The sequence below is a fragment of the Theropithecus gelada genome, chromosome 6, assembly GCF_003255815.1.
Source record: "Theropithecus gelada isolate Dixy chromosome 6, Tgel_1.0, whole genome shotgun sequence".
Classification (NCBI taxonomy): Eukaryota; Metazoa; Chordata; class Mammalia; order Primates; family Cercopithecidae; genus Theropithecus; species Theropithecus gelada.
In genome coordinates this window covers 96,741,271-96,767,211 of record NC_037673.1, presented here as the reverse complement: position 1 = coordinate 96,767,211, position 25,941 = coordinate 96,741,271, and the positions used below count along the sequence as shown (strand labels likewise).

The following is a 25,941-nucleotide window of genomic DNA, read 5'->3' as shown; positions in this document are numbered from 1 at the left end:
ACATATCCAAACCAAGATCAAATATTTGAAATACGAATGAAGAATTCAGGAGACTGATTATTCTTTATGTTGGTTTTCACCTTTCTCTGCTACCTACTCGAGGAGATAGCAGAGAAAGGTGAAAACCAACATAAAGAAATTAAAAAGCCATTTAGGATGTGAATGAAAATTTTCCAGAGAGATATAATTCGTAAAGAAAAACCAATCAGAACTTCTGTAAATGAAAGATGCAAATAGGTAAATTGTTAGAAACGCAGTAGAACATTTAAACAATAGACTAGAACAAGTAGAAGAAAGAATATCAGAGTTCAAAACAAGTCTATTGAATTAACCTAATTAGACAAAGATAAAAATAAAGAAGCAAACAAACAAAAAAACAAATTCTCCAAGAAATTTGGGATCACATTAAACACCCAAACCTAAGAATAATTGATGTTCCCGAGGGAGAAGAGAAGGCTAAATGTCTGGAAAATTTACTTGAGAGAATAATTGAGAAAAACTTCCCTAGCCTTGCTAGAGATTTAGATACACAAATACAAGATGCTCAAAGAACTCCTGGGAAATTGATTACAAAAAGATAATCACTAAGGCACGTTCACCAGGCTATCTAAAGTCAAAATGAAGGAAATAATTCTAATAGCTGTGAGATGAAAGCATTAGGTTACCTGCAAGAGAAAACCTATCAGAGTAACAGCAGACTTCTGAGCCGAAACCTTGCAAGATAAGAGGGTCTTTGGGTCCTATCTTTAGCCTTCTTAAACAAAATAATGGTCAGCCAAGAATTTTGTATCCTGCAAAACTAAGTTTTATAAATAAAGGAAAGATAAAGTCTTTTTCAGACAAACAAATGCTAAGGGAATTTGCCACTACCAAACCAGCAATATAAGAAATGCTAAATGGAGTTCTAAATCTTGTAACAGAAGCTTCATGTGCACCAAAATAGAACTTTCTGAAAGCATAATACTCACAGGGCCTATGAAACAATAATACAGTGAAAAAATAAAGTACCTAGGTAAAAATTAACATGTTGTATAGAACAGTACTTCCCATCTGGATATTAATGTTAAATATAAATAGTCTAAATGCAATACTTAAAAGCTACAGAATAGCAGAATGAATTTTAAAAACCAGCAACCAGCTATCCGTTGTCTTCAAGAAACTCACCTAATATGAAGATTCATAAGAACTCAAGTGTAAAGGGGTGGAAAAAGATATTCAATGCAAATTGAAAGCAAAGTGAGCAGGAGTAGCTAGCTATTCCTATATCAGACAAAACAGACTTTAAGCAACAACAGTAAAACGGCAAACAAAAAACCGGCACAGAAGAACATTATATAATAATAAAAGGATCAGTCCAACAAGAAGATATTACAATGTTAAATTTATATGCACTTAACACTGGAACTCCCAGATTCACAAAACAATTGCTACCAGACTTAAAAGATGAGATAGACAACAACAACAAAATAGTGGGGAACTTCAATACTCCACTGAGAACAGAAAGTCAACAAAGAAATACTGGACTTAAACTATACCCTAGAACAAATGAAGTTAACAGATACTTACAGAACATTCTCCTCAACAACTGCAGCTTATACATCCTTCTTATAGGCACATGGAATATTCTCCAAGATAGACCATACAATAGGCCGCAAAACAAGTCTCAAAAAACTTAAATAAATTGAAATCATATCAAGTATCTTCTCAGACCACAGTGGAATGAAACTGGAAATCAACTCTAAAAGGAAACCTCAAAACTATACAAATACATGACAATCATATAATCTGCTTTTGAATGATTTGGGGGTAAATAATAAAATCAAGATGAAAATTTTAAAAATGTTTGAAATGAATAATAACAGTGACACAAGTTATCAAAACTTCTGAGGTACAGCAAAAGCAGTGCTAAGAAAAATGTTCATAGTGTCAAATGTCTACATCAAAAGTCTGAAAATCACAGATTAGCAAACTAACGTCATACCTCAAGGAACTAGAGAAACAAGAACAAACTAAATCCAAAATCCAGCAGAAGAAAGAAAAAAATAGTAGAGCAGAACTAAATTAAATTAAAACAAACAAACAAACAAAAAAAGAAGATAAATGAAACAAACAGCTAGTACTTCGAAAAGAGAAAAAAAATTGATAAACCATTAGTGAGATTAACCAAGAAAAGAGGAGATAAAATCCAAATAAGCTCAATTAGAAATGAAACTAGAGCTATTACAACTGATACCACAAAAATACAAAAGATCGTGTAAGGCTACTATTAACACTTTTGCACATATAAACTAGAAAATCTAGAGGAAATGGATAAGTTCCTGGGAATATGCAACCCTCCCAGATTAAATGAGAAAGGAATAGAAACTGTAAACAGACCAAAAACAAGCAGTGAAATTTATTCTGTAATTTTAAAATTGCCAGCAAAAAAGTCCAGGACCAGATGGATTCACAGCTAAACTCTATCAGATATTAAAGGAAGAATCAGTCCCAATCCTACTGAAACTATTCCAAAAGACAGAGAAAGAGGAAATCCTCCCTAAATTATTTCCATGAAGCCAATATCTCACTAATGCTAAATGCAGGGAAAGACATAATAACATAACAACAAAAAAAGGAAACTACAGCCCGATGTTCAATCTATGAACATACATGCAAAAATCCCCAACAAAATACCAGCTAACTGAATCCAACAGCAAGATAATACCTCATGATCAAGTGGGTTTTATTCCAGGAATGCAGGGATGTTTTCACATATGCAAGTCAATAAATGTGATACATCACATATTATACAATTTCTAGAAGATAATATTAGAAAAACTTTTCAGGATATTGGCCTAGGAAAAGCATTCATGACTAAGATCCAAAAAGCAAATGCAACAAAAACAAAAACAAATAGCTTGGACCTAATTAAACTAAAAAGTTTCTGCATAGCAAAAGAAGTAACTAGCAGAATAAACAGATAATCCATAGAGATGAAGAAAATATTTGAAAACTATGCATTTGACAAAGGACTAGTATTCAGAATACACAAGGAACTCAAACAAATCAGCAAGAAAAAAAATAATCCCATGAAAAAATGGGCAAAGGACATGAATAGACATTTCTGAAAAGAAGATATACAAACAATACACATATACAAAACAACCGATACACATATACAAAAAGTTCAACATCACTAATCATCAGCAAAATGCAAATTAAAACTACAATGAGATACCATCTTACTCTTGCAAGAATAGCCATAATTTAAAAGTCAATAAACAATAGATGTTGATTTGGATGTGGTGAAAAGGGAACACTTTTGCACTGCTGGTGGGACTGTAAATCAGTACAACCTCTGTGGAAAACAGTATGGACATTCCTTAAAAAACTGAAAATAGATTTACCATTCAATCCAGCAATCCTACTACTGTATATCTACCAAAAGGAAAAGATGTCATTATATGAAAAAGTCACATGCATGCGCATGTTTGTAGCAGCACAATACACAATTGCAAAGATATGGAACCAACCTAAGTACTTATCAACCAAAAGATAGATAAAGAAAATGTGGTTTATACATATCATGGAATACTACTCATCCATAATAGGAATGAAATAATGTCTTTTGCCACAGCTTGGATGGAGCTGGAGCTCATTATTCTAAGTGGAGTAACTCAGGAATGTAAAACCAAATACCATATGTTCTCATTTATAAGTGGGAGTTAAGCTATGATGACACAAAGACATACAGAGTAATATAATGAACTTTGGGGACTCAGGGATGGGAAGAGGGTTTGGGATAAAAGACTACACACTGAGTATAGTGTATATTGCCCAGTTGACAGGTGCACTAAATATCTCATAACTGATCACTATAGACCTCATCCATGTAACCTAAAACCACCTGTACTTTAAAAACTATCAAAATAAAAAATAATAATTAAAAAATAAGGGTGATAACATGCAGACATAAAGACTGACAAGAAACGTTAAGTTCTAATAATAACCTGACAATTGAAACTGAAAGTCAATGAATTATCATACCTTGCCTAACTGCTCTTTATTTTATATACATTTTCCTCTAACAAAACATGGAGCTAGTGGGGAGTTTAATTATATGACAAAATTGGGCCTAGAATTGAGGTCTGCTGGTTGACAATAGGTTTTAGTAAATCCACATCAAGCAGAGGGATGAATTTAGGGCAGAAGAGAATATTACCGATATGGTAAGAATTTTTTTCTTGACTTATTAAAATGCTGTATTTTTGCAATCTGTATTTGTTTGCTAGGGCTACTACAACAAATTAGCACCAGCTGGGTGGCATCAACAACAGAAATTAATTATGTCATAATTCTAGAAGTCATAGGTCTGAGATCAAGGTGTCATTAGGTTTGATTTCTTCTAAGACCTCTCTTCTTGGCTTGTAGATGACCATCTTCTGCCTGTGCCTTCACATAGACTTTCCTCTGTGTCTTAATGTCTTCTTCTTGAAAAGAAATCAGTCATACTGAAGTAGGTCCTACACTACTAACCTTATTTTGGCATAATTACCTCTTTTAAAAACTCTATCTCAAAATACAGTTACATTCTGAGATAATGAAGGTAAGGACTACAAGATATAAATTTTTGAAAACACAATTTTGCCCGTAACACAGTCTTTCTAACAAATTTCTCTATTACTTTAGCAAGAATCCTGGAAATTATGTAGTTTATACAACATATTTTTTGAAATTTATAGAATTATTTCACTTGAGTTAGCCCTGGGATGTCTAGGTCTCACTGATAAGACAAAAATAATTCAGTATATATGTGATATTTAGCTTCTAGTCCCATTTAATCACATTTTTATTGACCTACATAATAAGATTAAAATATTTTCAGGGTTCCCTGTATTAGGACCATTTTGAACTACAACAAATTTCATTTTGAGCTCTCTTCTAAATGTATGAAAACCTTGAAACATTACATAATGATTCTAAAGGCCTTGGGTTATGAATAGTTTAGTGTTACCATATTTTTCAGCAATTTGTTACTCTTGTTTTGTAGTGTGAGTTCAAAACACATTAATATGAGAGGTTTAGATGATTAAGTTGTTATAAAATCGTTAACTACTATGAACTATGATTAAATATAAGGGATTTTCTGAGAAAATGCCATTCTGCTTTTTTGACTTAATTTCTGTTAATAGAATTTTAAAACAGGGAAATTTTGATTTAGTAGATTATTAGTATTATGCAAGCCAAGGGTAAAAAGTAGGCTAAATGTTGACTCATTCAGCGATTAAGAAATTTCAATTCACCTCTTGAATGGCCTCCAGTATTATGACATTACTATTTCCTATGAACAGCCATGTGTAAATTACTTACAATGTTAATATACTTCTTAATTAATTATGCAAAATTTCTGAACTGCATTGTCTTTTTGTGAATAAATAATTTAAGAAAAGAAAATATTACTTATTAGTTTTCAGAATGTCTTTTTGATAAAAAAATACTAATACATTCTTGAAAAATGTTTTCTTTGTGTTGTTGGATGTTTTGAGGAGTTAATCAAAATGGTATTATGAATATAACTAAGACATATATGTGAAACTCTGAGAGTTTAAATCTGAAATTCTCCAAAATCTACTTGTAATCCCAGCTACTCGAGAGGCTGAGGCAGGAGAATCGCTTGAACCGAGGAGGCAGAGGTTACAATGAGCCGAGATTGTGCTATTGTATTCCAGCCTGGGCAACAAAAGCAAAACTCCGTCTCAAGACAAAACAAAAAACAAAAAACAAAAACAAAACAAAACAAGCAAATAAAAAAAAAAACATACTATTTTTGTGCATTATATGTTTTTTCTCCCTTTAATTCTAATACGTTTAATTTCTAAACATGGCAGCAAATGGCTCAGATGAAACCTTTATTGTGTTTATCAGTGCAAGATTTTTTTTGTTTTGTTTTGCTTACACTCCCTTTTGGCTACAATTTTCTGTGTAACTAATTTCTATCGGTAAGACATATAAAACGTTCTCCTATGGAATTCACTGTTATAGGGAAAGTGACAACTGATGCCAATAACTCTCTTTCTTTCTGCCTTATAAACAGATATGGTGTGTGAAACTAGGGCAGCAATTTTGCAATTGTGTTGTACAAAGTACGAGGAAGAAAGTTATTCCTCTGAGGTTGGTAGGTGGGCCATGTGGTAAAAAAGTGTAAGAGAGCATGCATTAGCTCTTTTCCCTAATGCTCTCCCACCCTCTCCCCACTCTCCCCAGACAGGCCCCAGCGTATGTCATTCCCCTCCTTGTGTCTATGTGTTCTCATTGCTCAGCTCCCAAAAGAGATAAACAGATTATGATATACTATATATCAGTATAGAATAGAATAGAATAGAACAGAACAGAACAGAACAGAACAGAACAGATTATGTTAACAGGAATAAAAAAGAGGGAACATTTTTACTACACACAACATGGATGGATGTCATAAAGATACTGCCAAGTGAAAGAAACCAAACAGAAAAGAACACATATGTATTACTCCACTTATATACAGTTCAAAATCTGCCAAAGCTAATCCACAGTGTTTTAAGCGAGCAGTTGTCTCCGGCGAGAATAGGGAGTAGCAACCAAGGAGGACACAAGGATAGTTTCTAGGGTGCTGGTAATATTCTATTTCTGCACCTTGGTGGTAGATACACAGGTATGATTGATCTATGAGAATTCATCAAAATGTATATTTATGACATAATTTCCATCATTGTAAGTATATTATAATTTTTTTTGTTCTTTGAGACGAAGTCTTGCTCTTGTCGCCCAGGCTGGAGGGCGCGATCTCAGCTTACTGCAACCTCGGCCTCCTAGGTTCAAATGATTCTCCTGCCTCATCCTCCGGAGTAGCTGGGATTACATGTGCCTGCCACCATGCCCAGCTAATTTATTTATATTTTCAGTAGAGATGGGGTTCCAGCATGTTGGACAGGATATTCTCAAACTCCTGACCTCAGGCGATCCATCCACCCTGGCCTCCCAAAGTGTTGGGATTACAGGCATGAGCCACCGCGCCCGGCCATAATATACTTTTTAAATATTTAAAAACATATAAGTAATTACACCTGAAGAAAAGGAGGAGAAGCATGGAGGGGATGGGCTTGGAAACAAGCCTTCTTCGATTCTGTCTTGTGGCATAATTTTGTCTTTGAAATCATGTGAATATTTTACATATGCAAATAAATAAATTATGTAAAATCAAATGTAAGGCAGAGTCTCCGGTAGTACATTTGAGGAGCTGAATCAAAAGAAGTAACTCCCTTATGCCAGGAATATTTGGTCATGCATGGACAAATAAACACTTGTTTTTTTAAGCCATAGTCAATAGGGTTTTCTGTGTCATACAATGGGATGCATTCTTAACAAATAGATAGTTTAACAATAAATAGTTTCTACAATGGGATACATTCTTAACACCTCACTGTGTAAATTATATCGAAAAAAAGTAGAAAGAAAAAAATGAAAAAGAAGAGAAACAAATATATCTATCTTGCTCAGTACTCAGGAGGTCACTAGAATATGTAGCGCCAATGTATCTAATTAACTGGGCATTTATCCCGAGACAGCAAGATATCTGCTGAAGCTTTAGTCATTATATAAGAATGCACAGCTGGAGAAAAGGGGAAATACAGATAATGATGGCATTGTGCCTTACTTTTAATAATGATTAATTTTAGGTTAACTTGAAAGGGTTAAGGGATGTTCAGATAGCTGGTACAACACTTTTTATGTGTGTCTGTGAGAGTGTTTCTGGAAGAGCTTAGCATCTGAATTGGTGGACAGCACAAAGATGATCACCCTCGCTGGCATCCAATCTGGTGAGGCAGAGGAAGGGCAAATTTGCTCTCTCTGTTGGATGTGGGTCATCCATCGCCTCCGGTTCTTGGACACTGGCACTCCTCGCTCTCGGGTCTTCAGACTTGAAGTAAATTATACCACCGGCTTTCCTGGTTCCCCAGTTAGCAGATTTGTTGGCCTCCATAATTAATTAATCTGTCTCTCTCTCCTATTATTTCTGTTTATCTGGAGAACCTTGATGAATACACCTTTTTTTTTTTCTAAGAAAAAAATAAAAGATTTTCCTGATAGATATCACTTTTCATTTGTTCTCATCGGACAAATCCATGCCTCAAGTCCACCGTTTGCTATAGAGAAAGTGTGAAATCAGAGTGGACGTAATGTGATGGGTGTAATGTGATGGATTTATTGCCACAATAAACTAGATCAAAATGTTGCATTTAAGAAGAAAGTAGAGGTGAATAAAGATAGACAGAAGTGTCTGCAACAAACATTTAATAAAACAACAGGAATTTCCAGTCATTTTTTTCTTTATAACGTTTGACAAGTAAAAAATAAACAAATGTCAAGTATATTATGCTAAAACAGATATTATAGGCAAACTGGATCAGAAAAAAGAAAAGTGAAACAGAATAATACATAAGCCCATCAATAAGTTTTTTTTAACAAAAAAAAAGAAACAAAGTATAAATATAGTATGTTATGTAAGGTCTTATTTAAATGCTTTTTCTATGGTTACTGAAATGTCCTTTTCTCTGACAAATTATAGAGGACAAGAGCTCAGATATTGAATATTTAATATATTTTTAATTTCATATTTTATAGTAATTGCTAACTTCCTAGTAAAAATGTCACTGTGTAACTAAATTGTTTCATATTCTCAAGCATGCTGAATAAGAAAAAGAACCAATAAAAACAAATATTTTCTAATTTACAGGGTCATTAGCCCTGATACCATCAATCTTAGTTAGCATACATAATAGCACAAAAATTACCAGTAAATAGTTCTTCAAATTTATTTAACTTTTCAACATGATATCTGATATTTTTCATAATTATAGGGGAAAACCTTTGCTATAGGGAGATTCAGGAGTTGGGCATAGTGACATGTGTCTGCAGTTCAGCTACTCAGGAGGCTGAGGTGGGAGGATTGCTTGACCCCAAAAGTTTGAGGCTGCGGTGAGCTATGATTGTGCCATTGAACTCCAGCCTGGGCAACAAAGCAAGATGCCATCTCAAAAAAAAAAAAAAAAAAAAAGTATATACATAAATGAATAGCTGTTTTAAAAAATAATAAATAGGTTCAGGGATGTGAAGAAAACTAATCTCAATCCTTGAAGTTGTTGGGATAAAGATAACAGTTATGAAAATGATGAGGATGATATATTACATTTTTATTATGCTTCTGATAAAAATCTTTGTAATGTATTTTATATTTATTTGCAAAAACGTTATCTTTGTTTTACACGTGAGAAAGCTGAATTCAAAGATGCTCAATAAATCATTGATAGATTGCAGGTAACAAGAGACAGAGATGTAAGCATTCACTATTGGTTACTGACATCTCTTCTGAAAAACTTTAGCCATCAACATTTCATTAATCAGGTGTGTTGAATTCTTTCAATAAAAGTAATCATTTGGAGTGGGAAAAACATTCAGACTCAATATCATGTAAACGATATAAGTGGAATTTCTGTCAGAAAAAGGAAAAATAACTTTGAAACCTAGAAAATATATTTCTTCTTTTGTTAGTTTAGTATTTTGTCACCATAAAATACTTGTGAAAATATGATAACAACGAGTTGGTTCAGTACCAAAGTTTTAAATTTTTTAAAATTATTTTTGATATTTACTTGACTCAATTTTAGTAAATAGTTTATTATTATTCTGACTCCCACTAGACACTAGATAAACACAAAATTAAGTGGATTAAAAGAAAATTTTAAATAAAGGGAAGTATTTAAGTTTAATATATTTAATCTGTCTAAAGTGTTTGAGAAAACCTGCTTATCTCCCTTTATTCCAGGGAATAAGCCTTTGATTCATCATAATAAATCAAGAAATCACTTAAGATAAATTTCAAGTCCTTATCTTTGTGATCTAAAAATAGATAATAGGCATGTTTACAATTACTTCCATTACATACTGTGAATTAAAATAAGTTAAACAAGTGATATATTATTAAAGTGTGCAGTTCTAGAATTGCAAGATATTACAGAAATTACTGAAACATCTTCATTTTATAGTGAAAAATTCAAACTCAATAAAATTAAACAATTTATCCGTGTCCCCAATGCTACATAATACAGTTCAAGATGGAAGGTGCCGTTTCTAACCACAAAAAGGTGAGAGATCATCTAACAATCTTGGTTTTTAACATTTCTCTATATTTCATCTGGAATGTCTGCCTAGCATATGAATTTCAAAAAATATATCTTAGTTAATTTAACAACAAAGTTTTACTGTAGATTTAAGCAAAATATTTTACTGTACATTTTCTAACATACCCACACACACATTTGCATATCCTTAGCAGCTCAGGAGAAGACTTAGATAAGTATTTGTTTAAAAATAGTATTACATTGCCAATGAATGTAGATTCTCTAAGATTTCTAATGTTTAATGTTTTATTCTATCATATGACTAGCAAAAAACATCAGTATCTTTGTAGAGGGTCCATTTACATCTTACATGTTGTCAATAGTCTAGACTGAATGGGTATATCCCAATAATTAGGCTATTTTGACTTCTATTTTTATACATACTTTTTGTAACTATTAATTGTCACTGTTTTGATGTACACACATGTATATTCTTGTTATGAGAGAATAATAAATGGCGCTAATTTCAAAAATCACAAATGGAGAATGATGTAATGAAAAGGATTGATCAATTGATTATCTAGAGTTAACTGATTATGTTTAGAATAGAGTAGAATAGAAATAATTAAATTCCTTTTCCCAAGGGAACTTGCCAATCATTGCAGTTTCATTTTACAAAGTAGGCAAGACGTGCATTTGTGCTGACCTTTTTTTTTTTTTAGTCTGTCTGTTTCTGTTTTTCCCTCTTAATTACCTTACAGCTGAATTTGATACTTTTTCAATTTTATACAATTATTATAATTAATTTAAATTTCATACCAAATAATATAGTGTTGCTTATTTTCTAATATCTTTGTCAGGACTCTTTATTCATTTAGGCGTCAGTTATTAGAAAATTTAAGCTTCGATCATATAAGAGAATGTTATCAATTTATTAATACTGTAATCAAAAGTCCAGCTAAATATGCTGCCATTTACTTAGCATACAAGTTAAAAAACTGGCTACATGGGAGACTCAATGTAATTAAAATTGATGATTTAAAATGGAGTTAATCATGCACAGTTGTTTTCATAAAAATCAAGTTCCTGATGGCACACATTCCTCTGCAGACCACATTTATAGAGGCATCATTAATACTTAATATTTATAGATGTAATATATATTGCTATAAGTGAAAGCAGAGCTAGGTTTCCTGTCCTAGTGATCACTTATCTATATATAAATTTAGGATGATCCTGAATCAGAGAAGTTAAAGATAATAATGAACAAAGTAGTTTAATATTTTAGAAGATAGGAAGAAAATAAAAATATTTTTATTTCCATTTATCTTAAACATCATGAACATAAAATTATTTATCTTAACTTCTAATCACTCATTTGAATGCAGTTAAAATTATTTGGTCAAATATAAATAAATATAAACATAGGAACACAAACTTTGATGGTGTGACATCCAAATATAATATCATCATAAGCAGTGTTTTTCTGAGGGAAGTAAAGAAACTATCATACTGATCTTAGTAAATTTTAGCCTACTATTTTATCTAATTTTGTTTCATTTGCAAATTTTACCCTGAAAGATAATTTCAAATATTTAAAAGATAATAATGTGGGAAAGTAGTAGAATTAGTCTATATTATTCCAAAGAGAGAGATTGAAATAAGCATCTGAAAGAAAATCAGATTCTAAATCAAGAAAAGAAGTGTATTTGTGTATTAAATTTACCATCAATTTCACACACACACACACACAAAAGCTAAAGCCCTGAGATAGAAGCATAGATCATAGGGGATCATAGTTGAGTATATGTAAATCAAGAAACAGTTTAAATGAGTTTGCTAAATAACTAACAGTTATATGATTATTTTCAAAAGCATAAAATGTTGAATTCACGAATAGGCCATAATTCATCAAGAAAAGACAAAGTAAATTAAGTACAACAAAAAGGCCACAGAATGAGAAAGATGAATAAACTTTCAGACAATGTTAATTAATAAAAGTAATTGTTACACTAAATTGGGCAAAGATACAGCAACCTATTATAAATAGCACATTGGTAAACTGGAATGTCCAAGGTTAGAGTAATTGGGATGGTGAGTAACTGGAAATAACCATATATGAGAAGCCACTATATTAATGACAATATATACTTTGGAAAAGAGAATATTATAAAATATATACAGTCAACCGCGATATTTGTTAGTTAAAATAAATGGCGGGTTTGTTCTTGCAATCTTACAGAAAAATAAGAATGAGGATCAAAAGTACACACCTGCAAGTAAATAAAGTTTGTTTCATTAAAGAAAGAATTTTGTAATGTTTTCAATAATGGAATGTAATATTTTTGAAATAGTATTTCTACTTCGTTAGAAATGTTCATTAAGGTTTATGTTGTGGGGTGGGTGGGTGCTATTAGGTGGTGGTATTCGGATATGAGGATTTTGTGAGGTGATTGGGTCAGGAGGCAGATTTATTATGAATGTGATTAATGGCTTTATAAGACAGGTCAAAAGAAATTATTCTCTTCTTTCTCCATGTGGGGGCACAGTGAGAAGGCATCCTCTATAAAGCAGGAAGCAGGCCCTTGCAAGACTGCGAATCTGTTGGGACCTTGATTTTGGACTTCTCAGTCTTCAGAATTGTGAAAAATACATTTCTGTTGTTTCTAAGTTACCTAGTTTATTATATTTTGTAATAGAAACCTGAATAGATTAAGACAACGGTTGGTTTTGAACAGATTTTGTTATTAGAATATCTGAAGCCCCATGTAGTTCTCTAAAGTCATCTTTAATTGTAACTAGGAATGCATGCTCATTTACATCATAAAAATCAAGGCCATAGTACTGTTTTGTAGCTCTAGAGGTAAGAATTGAGTTTCCATGACAGATACATGCTCAATATAACATCCTAATGTAAGTATACAAAATAGCTAACATGTTTTGTAAGAAAATCAATCAAATATTTAAATGGAAATCATGCAAAATCTAAAAAAAAACACTGTAAGACAAGAGTGAAGAAATAATTTATTGTTATGACTGAACCCAATACAAAAATAGAAAATATAAATAAGTTTGCAACATACAAAAAGAAAAACTCCATGAAAAAAAAACTGTAAGCAAAAACAGAGGATAAAACACTAGGAAAAATGCAGCAAAGAATCAGTATCATTAATATATAAATATCTAAAATATGCAATGCACAAACAATAACATAATAGAACAAAGGGAAAAAGAGATTATTCAAAAATTTAAGTAAAGTAAATATAAATAGTCCTGCAAACACTAGAGTGCTCAATATCCTCATCATTAGAGAAATGCAAATGAAAACCATATAGTTAGAAGCTAGCTTTATTGACAGATAAGCATGTTTCATTTGGTGTTACCTACATAGGCGTATACATTTTCAAATGTTCACTGAAGACTCACACATTTTAATCTGTACAATTAAACTTAATTAAAAATAAAACAAAGCACAAGCACAAAATAGAGATTTTTGGGGAAGGATTTTTCATACTTTGAGAAAACACAGAGTATCACACTGTCAAACCAGAATTAATTTAATCACAGATACCACCCAGTACCAACCTTTACCCTTATTTCAAAATATACAGGCCATTTGAAGCTTGTAAAACATTATTTTCTTGAGGAAGTTCAAGACTGTCAACAAAGTGTTATAAAGATTCTTTCAGTTCTGTATTAGAACGCATTCCGAATGTGATTTAATGTGCTATATTTAAGCAATTCATGCAGAATATTACCTTCACACAGAGAGATGTTTTATTGATGAACATATTCCTGTAATTATCCTATTAAATACACAACTTACATGAAAGGGTCTAACCAAACATGCCCAAATTGCTGCACCATTTTACATTCCCCCCAAGAGTTGCACAAAGGTTTATCTTTCTCCACATCTTTGCAGACATTTGTTATTTGTTTTTTTGTTGTTGTTGTTTGATGGCTCTTTTAACAGGTGTGAGGTGCTATCTCATTGTGGTTTTGATTTGCATTTTCCTGACAATTGGTTATTTGAACATTTTTTCATATATATGTTGCCCATTTGAATGTCATCTTTCAGATTTTCTGTTGTTAGCATCTAGAAATACAACCAATATTTGCATGCTGGTTTTGTTTTTTGCAATTTTATTGAATTTATTTATTAATTCTGACAGTATGTTTATCTATGTGTGCATGTATGAATCTTCAGCATTTGCATGTGCTAAAATAGATACTTTTACTTCTTCCTTTCTGATTTGTCTTTTTTAAAGTTTTTATTGTATAATTACTTTAGCAAGGACTTTACCACATTGAATAGAACCGGCAAGAATGAGGTATTCTTACCTTGTTCATTATGCTGGAGAAATATATTCAGTTTTTCATCATTTATAGTAATATTAGTGTGGGCAGTTCCTACATGGTCTTTACTATGTTGAATAATTCTTTTTTTAATTCCAGGTTTAAGTTCTTTAAATCCAAAAAGGGTGTTGAATTTGTAAAATGATTTTTCTGCATCTATTGAGATGATCACTTGATTTTTATCCTTTGTTCTGTTAATGTAGTATATTGCCTTGACTGATTTATATGTGTTGAATCATCTTTGTGCCTAAGTCATTAATTCTAATTGGTCGTGGTCTATGATTCATTTAATGTTCTACTGAATTCAGTCTTCTAGTACTTTGTTGAGAATTTTTGTAACTATAATTATCAGGGATATCAGCCTGTGCATTTCTTTTGTTATAGTTTCTTTCTTTTGCTTAGATATCACAGTAGTGTTGGCCCCATTAATTATTTTTTAAATGTTTGGTAGAAATTTCCAGGGAAGCCATCTTGTCTGGAGTTTTTCTTTACTGAGAGGTTATTTGACTGCTGTTTCAATCTCCATGACAGCAATAGGTTTGTTCAAATTTTGTATTTTTTTCATAATTCAGTTTTGGTTGGCTGTATGTTTCCAACAATTTATCCATTTTTTTAGGTTACTCAGTTTGTTAGTGTATAATTCTTCCTAGTAGACTCTTAACAATCCTTTATATTTCTGTGGCATCAGTTATAATGGCTCCTCGTTCACTTCTGATTTTATTTGAACCTTCTCTCTTTTTTCTTTTCTACCTCAAGGTTTGTCAATTTTGTACGTCTTTAGAAAGAAAAGGAAACCTCTATTTGATTTTTCTACTGTTTTTCTGCAGTTTTTTTCAGTTTTTCTAGTCAAGATATAAATTTACATTGTTTATTTAAGATGTTTCTTGTATTTTAATGTTGGCATTTACTGTAATAAAGTTCCCACCTAATACTGTCTTTGCTGAATTCTATATATTTTGATATGTTATGTTTTCTTTTCATTTTTTTCAAGATTTTTCTAATTTCCATTCTGAAAAGGAAATTAAGTAATGGATTTATTCTTTGACTCATTGATTGTTAAAGAGTGTCTTGTTTAATTTTCATGTATTTGCAGATTTTCTTGTTTTTCTTCTGTTAGTGGTTGATTTACTTTCATTCCATTGTGGTCAGATAGAAGATATTTGGTTTGATTGATATAATACCAAATAGGATTCAATAAGACTGGTTTTGTGACCTAACGTGATATATCCTGGAAAAAGCTCTATGTGTGTTTGAGAAGACTATGTAGTTTGTTTATATTGATAGAATATTCTGTATATTCTCTAAGGTCCAGTTTGTCTAAAGTGTTGTTCAAGTCATTTGTTACATTATTAATCATTTATCTGAATGCTATATCTATTTTTGAAAGTGAGGCATTGAAATCTATTTTTGTGTTGCTGTCAATTTCTCCCCTTAGTTCTGTCAATATTTTCTTTATGTGTGTGGGTACCTTAATTAAACCTGGGTACACACACACACACACACACACACACATAATCATTGTTATGCCTTTTCTGTGAATTGATATTTTTTGCTATAATACCTTTCATTCTTCCATTGTCTTTCATGGCAGTTTTGACTTAATGTCTCTTTTGCCACATAGAAGTACAGCCACACCTGCTCTGTTTGTTTACTATTTGCATGAAGTATCATTTTCCCTCCAATCACTTTCAGGCTCTGTATGTCCTTAAATCTTACGTGAATCTCATGTATCTCATACAGTTAGGTCTTATTTCTTTTTATTCATTCAGCCACTCTATGTCTTTTGATTGAGAGGTCAATCTATTTACATTTGAAGTAATCACTGTTAAAGAAGGTGTTATTGTTGTCATTTTGATCATCTTTTCCTGTCTGCCTTGTAGGGATTTTTTTTTCCCTTTCTTTTCCTCTCCCACTAGCTTCATTTGTGTTTAATTGATATTTTGTGATGGCATGCTTTGATTCCTTTTTCATATTCTTTTGTGTATCTCCTATAGGAATTTTCTTTGTGGTTATCATCATGTTTTCATAAAACATAATTTATGACAATATAACAAACTATTTGACACTGATAACAACTGAACTTCAGTCACATACTGTATTAGTCAGAGTTCCGCAGAGGAACAGAACTGATAGGATATATGTATTAATATATATGAAAGGGACTTTATTAAGGACAATTGACTCACACAATCACAATCACATTTACACTAGAATTAAAAGTAGAGGCTCAGTTGAAATCCCAAAGCTTCAAAAGTAGGGAACACGACAGTGTAGCCCTCAGTCTGTGGCTGAAGGCCCGACACGCCCCCTGACAAACCAGTGGTTTAAGTCCCAGAGTCCAAAGACCGAAGAAGCTAGAGTCTGATGTTAAATAGCAGGAAGCATCCAGCACTGCTGAAAGTTGAAAGCCCGAAGACTCAGCAAGCCAGCTTATTCCACCTTCTACTACCTGTTTTTTTCTAGTCATGCTGTCAGCTGACTGGATGGTGTCTCCCTCCCACATTGAGGGTGAGTCTTCCTCTCCCAGTCCACTGACTCAAATGTTAATCTCCTCTGGCAAAGGAGACTAACACCTTCACAGACACATACAGAAACAATACTTTGCATCCTTCAATCCAATTAACACTGAATATTAACCATGACACATTCAAAACCTCTACTGTTTTGCTTCCCTTTCTCACATACTTAATGTTACTGATGTCTTAAGTCATATCTTTATAAAAATATATCTATTAATATTTTATAATTGTTATTTTAAATAATTTTATATTTAACTTTGATACTAGAATGAAAAGTGATCAACACACCACTGCTACAGTATTACAGTATTCAGTATTTGTCCGTATATTTATATTTACCAATGAGCTTTATTTTTGTATGATTTCATCTTGCTGTCTAGCACATCTTGAGTTTTAACATCAAGGACTCCATTTCACATTTCTTATAAGGCAGAACAAATGATGATGAACTCTCTCAGATTTCATTCATCTGGAAAAGGCTCTATTTCTTCTTCATTTTTGAAAGACAGTTTTGTCAGATAAAGAATTTGGAACTGAAAGTTTTGAGTTATTTTTTTTTTTCTGCTAGCAGTTTGAACGTCTCACCCATTCCCTTCTAGTCTTCAAGGTTTCTGCTGACAAATCTACTGATAATATTATGGGGGCTCCGTTTTATATGAAAAGTTACTGTTGCTGCTTTCAAAATTCTCTTTTTGCTTTCTACTTTTGACAGTTTATTTATAATGTGTTTTGATGTAGACTTCTTCAGGTACATACTACTAGTTGTCCATTAGCCTTGTTCAATCTGGATATCCATTTTCTTACCTAGATTCAAAAAGTTTTTGACCATTACTTCAAATAAGCTATCCACTCGTTTTTAATCTCTCTTATTCTTCTGGAATTACTATACTGTGTATAATTATTTTGATTTATGGTGTTCCATAAGTCCTTTAGGATTTCTTTACTCTTTTCCATTGTTTCTTCTTTTGGTTGTTTAGACTAGATAATTTCAAATGACCTGTGATTGTTTCTTCTGCCTCTTGAAATGTGCTGTTGAATTTTTCTAGTTAAATTTTAAATTTAGTAATAATAGTATAACTACAGTTTTTAGTTATAATATTGTTTGGTTATTTTTTAATATTTACTATCTCTGTTGATATTTTAATTTAGTTCATGTATTGTTTTTCTGAATCTGATGAGCATCTTTTGGTGGTATTTTGAACTTCTTGTTTCTTCAGGCTCAATTTCTAGAGGTTTATTATCTTCCTCTATTGAGTAAGTTTTCCTTATTTCTTTGTGTGTTTTGTGTTGGACACTACACATTTAAGAAAACAAAAACAAAAACAAACAAACAAACAAAACACTTCTTCCAGTGCTACAGACTAACTTCAACAGTGAAATACCTTCACCTATTAGTCTGGTTCAGGATTCTGAGAGCTTCTCAAATTTTTTCTATGAATGTATTTTTCTCAACTTGCGCTTGTAAATTGCAAGTAGAGGTTTTGCCAGTTTCTTTTTCTCAGGAGCTTATAAGATTTTTGCTTTCTCTGGTGTCTGTCTCTAGTACTGCAGATTCTCTGAATCTGCTGGAAGATGCTGGAAGATTCTCTGAATCTGCTGAAAGATTGCTTTCCCTGGTGTCTGTCTCTAGTACTGCAGGTTCTCTGAATCTGCTGGAACTGAACTTGGTCTCAGAGAGTTCCAGGCTTGTGCAATGTGCCAGACTCCATCAACATTCTAAGATGGACAAGACAAAAACCAGTCCGTTAAGCAGCCCTCTAACAAATGATAATATTGGACACATACTCAATTCTTCTCTTTCTTCTTTCTTTCAAGGAGGAGTCTTCTGAGATGTGTCAGCTTCTGTCTGCTGTAACACACGTCCTCTGGAGCAGCAGCAAGCTGCTTATTTCTCTCTTGTTTTCAGTGACCCTCAGGCATCTATGCTGGGATTTATCAGTACTCCAAGACAAGTGAGATAGAAAACAGTCCCTTGGGAACCATCTTGAAAAGCCAGAATGGTAGATTTATTCTTCAACTCTTTCTCTCACCAGGAAAAAAAAATACAGGAGTTACGAGTTTTCTCTCCTACTTCTGTAGTGAGCTGTGGGGAGGGAATATGGCTAGTGAGTGAATGCTAATCTAAATCACTCATTGTCTTTGCTCTCAGTGGGCCTTAAACATATACCCTTTCCTGTCAGTGCTGAAATGCAAGCAAGGTAGAAGCTACTTTTTCAGGTATCCCCCTAGAAAAGTCAGAATGTTGGACATATAGTCTAGTTTTTTTCTTTCTCTCCCCATTGTGTAGCTGGAAGAAAGGGTTTTTTTCCACTTACAAATTATACTGTGATATGAAGGAGGGAATGGGCTATGGTGAGTGAGTCCCCTGAATTTCCCTACCACCTTTGATGTGACTTGTTTCAGACACACCTCAGATAGAGAAACCTCTTAATTTGTTTGTGGATTCCTCACAAAGTAAATTGGTCCATGTATTACTGTTGATTAAGAGTCTCCATGGATGGAAGAGGCTCTGAGGCTTTCTATTTTGCGATGTTGCTGACCACTAGTTTACCTTCTGAATTTAGACAATATCTCCTTGCAAATGACTTCTCAGATTTTTTTTCACAATTTGCTTAAACATATATCCTGTCCTGTCAGTAATATTTTCTGTAATATTTTATATAAAATAAGAATAACAATGCTAAGAAGACTACAGAAAGTATATTGTTTTAAAGCAAACATATAAAGTAATATTGACACTTTTTGTTGTACAGATCTGTATGTTTTGATCCAAGTGCAGATTTGTATAAACACCACCACCATCATAATACAGAACAGTTGTATCTCCAAAAAACTACCTCGTGCTATCCTTTTTAATCATATCTTATTCTCAGTTCATTCCCTGGCAACTGATACAATAGATTTGTCTTTTCCACCCCCATGATCCAATCACCTTCCACTAGGTCCCTCCCTCGACACATGAGGATTACAATTTGAGATGAGATTTGGGTGAGGACACAGAGTCAAACCATATCACTCCCCTTGATTTTTCTCTGCATTTCCTTGAGGGGTTTACAGTGTTGAATATAGTTTGATGTGCTTATTTGTCATCTGTGTATATTTTTTGGTGAAGTGTTGGTTCAAGTCGGGTAGTAACTTTTCTATTGCCACTGGGTACACTTTATTCCTACATTTGTATGTGCATGAAGTATTGTTATTTAGTACATGTGTATACTAGTATATTGTTATTTAGTACATGGGTACATAGCCAGGAAACCCACAGATTCCCTTGTTTCATTAACGAATATGGGCAGTTCTAGGTATCTGATTAAGGTATGTACTTCATAATTCAAATCCTCTTTTAAGGTAGCCAGTGGGTTTTTGAGTGAGCCTCTGTATGACTTACTTCAATTATTTCTTTAAATTATCATAGAGACTTTCAGAATAGTCCATACATGACTATTTTCTCCAATTATGTTGGGCCCATTTTCTTCACTCTACTGCAAGGCCAGGGCAAAGGCTCAAGACTCAGAAAACATCAAAAAACACCCTTGAAGGAGTGTCACTAAGCATTTTTTAAAATCATTATCTAAATATTACTCAGCTTTGCCCATTGTGCAGATGTTCTATTACCTTGTTCTTTTAGGGCATATGACAACTGTCTCCAAATAATGTCACATTCAATCCCGGAACTCTCGATGGTGAGTCAGCAGTGTGTTCTGTCATGGCTGGAAAAGAATGCTGGGAAACACAGCAAGGGAGAACTGGAATGCTTCGTGTTTGGTAGTGTGGGGAATGACCTTCCCCTAAGCTTCCCTCTGATGCATGTAATAGAACACACCTTTTCCATTTTATAGACGATGTCTCTTAAAATTTATCCAAAATTTTATCTGCATACTCAAGATATAATAGCTATTTTCATTCTCAAGATTAATTGATGTATTTCCATGGTGACACACTTTCAAGCAAAATTCAGTGATCAATAGCAATTGTCTTTTAAGTAATCTGCAAGGCAGCATTTAATTGCAGAACCACAAAAGTCTCTTCCAAGTAGTGGTGTAATAGTCCATTTTCACGCTGCTGATAAAGACATAGCCGAGACTGGGCAATTTACAAAAGAAAGAGGTTTAATTGGACTTACAGAATGCAAGGAGGAGCAAGTTACATCTTTTTTTTTTTTTTTTTAGAGGGAGTCTTGCTCTGTCACCCAGGCTGGAGTGCAGTGGTGAGATCTCGGCTTACTGCAACCTCCACCTCCTGAGTTCAAGTAATTCTCCTGCCTCGGCCTCCTGAGTAGCTGGAATTACAGGTGTGCACCATTACGCCCAGCTAATTTTTTTGTATTCTTAGTAGCGATGGGGTTTCACCATGTTGGCCTTGGTCTCCCAAAGTGCTAGGATTACAGGTGTGAACCACGCACCTGGCCACAAGTCACATCTTACTTGGAATGGCAGCAGGCAAAAAGAGAATGAGGAAGGCACAAAAGTGGAAACTCCTGATAAAACTGTCAGATCTCATGAGACTTGTTCACTACCACAATAACAATATGAGGGAAAACTCGCCCACGATTAAGTGATCTCCCACCAGTTCCCTCCCACAACGGGTGGGAATGATGGGAGTACAATTCAAGATGGGATTTGAGTAGGGACACAGAGACACATCATATCATTCCACCTCTGCCCTCTGCCAAATCTCATGTTATCACATTTAAAAATCAATCATGCCTTCCCAACCATGCCCCAAAGTCTTAAATCATTTCAGCATTAACTCAAAAGTCCACAGTCCAAAGTCTTATTTGAGACAAGGCAAGTCCCTTCTGCCTATGAGCCTGTAAAATCAAAAGCAAGCTAGTTATTTTCTAGTTACAATGGGGGTACAGACATTGACTAAATACAACCCTTCCTAATGGGAGAAATTGGCCAAAATAAAGGGGCTACAGGGCCATGCAAGTCCAAAATCCAGCAGGGCAGTCAAATCTTAAAGCTCCAAAATGATCTCCTTTGACTCCATGTCTCACATTTAGGTCACACTGATGCAAGAAGTGGGTTCCCATGGTTTTGGGAAGTTCAAATCCTGTGACTTTGCAGGGTACAGCTTCCCTCCTGGCTGCTTTCACAGGCTGGCATTAAGTATCTGTGGCTTTACCAGGCGCACGGTGCAAGCTGTCGGTGGATCTACCATTCTGGGGTCTGGAGGACGGTGGCCCTCTTCCTACAGCTCCAATAGGCAGTGCCCCATTAGGGACTCTGTGTGGGAGCTCCAGCCCCACATTTTCCTTCCACACTGGCCTAGCAGAGGTTCTCCATGAGGTGAATCTTCCTACAGCAACCTTTTGCCTGGGCATCCAGGCATTTCCATACATCTTTTGAAATCTAGGCGGAGGTTCCCAAACCTTAATTCCTGACTTCCGTGCAGGCTCAAAACTAGGTGGAAACTGCCAAGGTTTGGGGCTTCCATCCTCTGAAGCAACAGCTGAAGCTTTACCTTGGCCCCTTTAAGTCATAGCTGGAGTGGCTGTGAAACAGGGCACCAAGTCCCCTAGACTGCACACAGCACAGGGACCCTGAGCCTGTGCCACAAAACCATTTTCTGTTAGGCCTCCCAGCCTGTAATAGGAGGGGCTGCCATGAAGACCTCTGACGGGCACTGGAGACACTTTCCCCACTGTTTTGGGGATTAACATTCAGTTCCTCGCTACTTATGCAAAATTCTACAGCCAGCTTGAATTTCTCCTCAGAAAATGGGTTTTTCTTTTCTATCACATTGACAGGCTGCAAATTTTCTGAACTTTTATGCTCTGCTTCCCTTATAAAACTAAATGCCTTTAACAGCATCCAAGTCAACTCTTGAATGCTTTGCTGCTAAGAAATTTCTTCTGCCACATACCCTAAACCATCTTTCTCAAGTTCAAAGTTCCACAAATCTCTAGGGCAAGGGCAAAATGCTGCCAGTCTCTTTGCTAAAACATAACAAGAATCAGCTTTCCTCCAGTTCCCAACAAGTTCCTCATCTCCATCTGAGACTACCTCAGCCTGGACTTTATTGTTTATATTACTATCAGGCTTTTGGTCAAAGCCACTGAACAAGTTTCTAGGAAGTTCCAAACTTTCCTATATTTCCCTGTCTTCTTCTGAGCCCTCCAAACTGTTCCATCCTCTGCCTCTTACCCAGTTCCAAAGTTGCTTCCACATTTTCGGTTATCTTTCCAGCAGTGCCCCACTCTACTAGTATCAATTTCCTGTATTAGTCTGTTTTCACAATGCAGATAATGACATACTCAAGACTGGGCATTTTACGAAAGAAAGAGGTTTAATTGGACTTACAGTTCCACATGGTTGGGGAGGCCTCATAATCATGGAAGAACCCAAGAAGAGCAAGGCACATCTTACATGGAATGGCAGCAGGCAAAGAGAGAATGAGGAAGACGCAAAAGTGGGAACCCCTGATAAATCCATCAGATCTCGTGAGACTTATTCACTACCATGAGAACAGTATGGAGTTAACTGCCTCCTTGATTCAATTATCTCCCACAGAGTCCCTCCCAAAACATGTGGGAATTACGGGGGTACAATTTAAGATGAGATTTGGGTGGCAACCCAGAGCCAAAACTATATCAAGTGGAATTCTAGTTTTGCTAATGACTTGATTCTGTATGCCATGTGAAATCAACTGAGGGTTAGTTTATAGCCGAGGCCATAGACCATTGTAAGTCTTTAATGCTTATTTTTGCATCATCAATCATTCAAATTTAAATTTTGGTGAATTAATGAATAAGGGCAGCCTAACTCATGGAAAGAATGAAGTTTTATCAAAATGAATGAGTATCACAAGTTTCTAGGCTTCCTTTTTAGTGAAATATCAGTAAAAATAATTTATTTTTCTAATTTGAAGGATATTGCTATTTCTCTTGTCCACTTAATTCCAACAATTTTCCACTGAACCAGGTCTTGCTGGTTTCATTAGCTGACCTCTCCTCATTATAGGTTACTATACTCTTACATATACTACTCCATGTATATTTCTTGAGGAGAAAATTATAATACCATCACTAAGTGCACTGAATTACCCATAATTGTTATTAATCTCATCATTCTGCAATACTATATTATGATAGTATACCAGTGAACTTAAGTGTCTCTGTGGGAAAACCACAAATATATATTTTGAATGACTCCATACATGTTAATCCATGATATTGCAAATTATACCTATCAGAGCACCAAGGTGGAAACCAAAAAGATGAAATCAGTCAAGTTTTTCTTGGGTTGTTAGTGTCTGAACTATACTTGAATAAAAATCTATTATAAATCTGGTATTTAAGAAATACTACATTTGAGATAATGTAAATGAAAAGTTAAAGTTCTGAACATTTTTGATGAAAAATCAGGTTGAAAATTCATTTTTGAAAAACTAAACTGCATGAGCTAATTTAGATGATTCAAATCACATTTCTGAGCTATTTTGATATAAAATCAGCTACAAAATTATAGTTTCAGAAATTACTTTGTGATAATTTTAATGAAAAGCTTAATTCATAAAATTCCTTATGAAACACAATGTGTAAAAAGCAGTGAAGAATCACATGATTCTTAAACTACTAGTTTGGTTTCTGGAAACTATTACTTTCCATGAGTTTCTGCTCTTGGCAAGGTAATAAATGATGAATAGATGACACTGATGACAAATAAATGACAATGATGACTTGTTAACAGCATTCAAGACTGTTGCTGAAAGTATTTTCTCTACTTCAGCATTTTAAACATTCCCTTGGTTGATATTCTGCCACCACTCTAGTCCAACCTATAAAAATCTTTCTCTTGTGTTGCTCAAATACACTTCAAAACAGTACCTCTACTCCTTCCTTTGTTTACCATCCTTAGTCTCTTCATAATACAGCCACCAAAGTGAGTCTGCTAAAATATATCAGATCCTGAGATTTCTTGTTTCAAAACCTAGCAAATTCCATCTCTCTGAGAGCAAAAGTCAGTATCCTAAAATGATCTATAAGCAAATATATTTTCTCGCCTTCTGTTACCTCTTTGACCCCATCTTCTCTTATATTATCTCTCCTTTTTCTGTTGAAGCCATAGTGTCCTACATGCTGGTTTATAAACATACAAGGCAAGTTGCTATCTCAGAGCTTTACACTTGCTGTTTTCCTTCACTACAATTTTATTTCTCGTGGTATTATGGCCTGGTCACATATTTACTTCATGTTGCCACTCAAATGTCATTTCTTTAATATATCTTTCTCTAACTATCCTATTTTTCTCCTTTGCTTATTCTTGCTCTCTTTTCCTTGTTTAGTTTCTTTGCATTTATTATTCTTTTGAGAACTTACATATTTTGCTGATTTTGTGTTGTATTATTTTCCCATCTAATATAATTTATGTTTCATGTGAGCAAAAGTTTTTCTTTACATGATCACTGGTAAATTTGCACTGCCTAGAGTAGTGACTACATACATAATATACACACTTCTTTTAGAAAGAAATTATTTTAAGACATTATGATTGTGCCATAGAAGTGTGTATGAAGGAGTCTTAGTGCGGGAACGTTAATGCTTAGAGAGGGTGAAAGATTTGAAAATTATTTCTACTCATTTATAATGTATGCACTAGCAGAAATAATGGTAATTGTAATGGAAATTTATGGATGTGTGGTTCCCTGTATGCGTTACTTTTCAAAGGCCTCTTAAATCTCTGATTTTCTAAGGAATCCACAAAAATGTTAAAAGGTAACACACCCTTCAAACAAAGAAAAACTGTACTCCCTACACTTTGCAACATTCACTGTGGTGGGCTGCCTTCCCCTTTTCAATACCTCTTATGACCAGTTGTTTAATGGTAAAGATTTGTTCCATTCTAATTATGAAAGGATATTTTTTGTTTGCTAAGCTTATTTGCAATATTTATTAAGGTTGTTATAAACATAACCAAAACTTAAGCATG

At 34.0% G+C, this 25,941-nt stretch overlaps 1 protein-coding gene across 1 annotated transcript in view; it reads right to left on the bottom strand.

Moving 5' to 3' along the window:
* The window catches only part of LOC112627042 (pregnancy-specific beta-1-glycoprotein 8-like), a 131,676-nt gene that overhangs the window by 104,927 nt on the left and 808 nt on the right, over window positions 1-25,941 (bottom strand). The gene's annotated exons all lie outside the window — the stretch shown is intronic.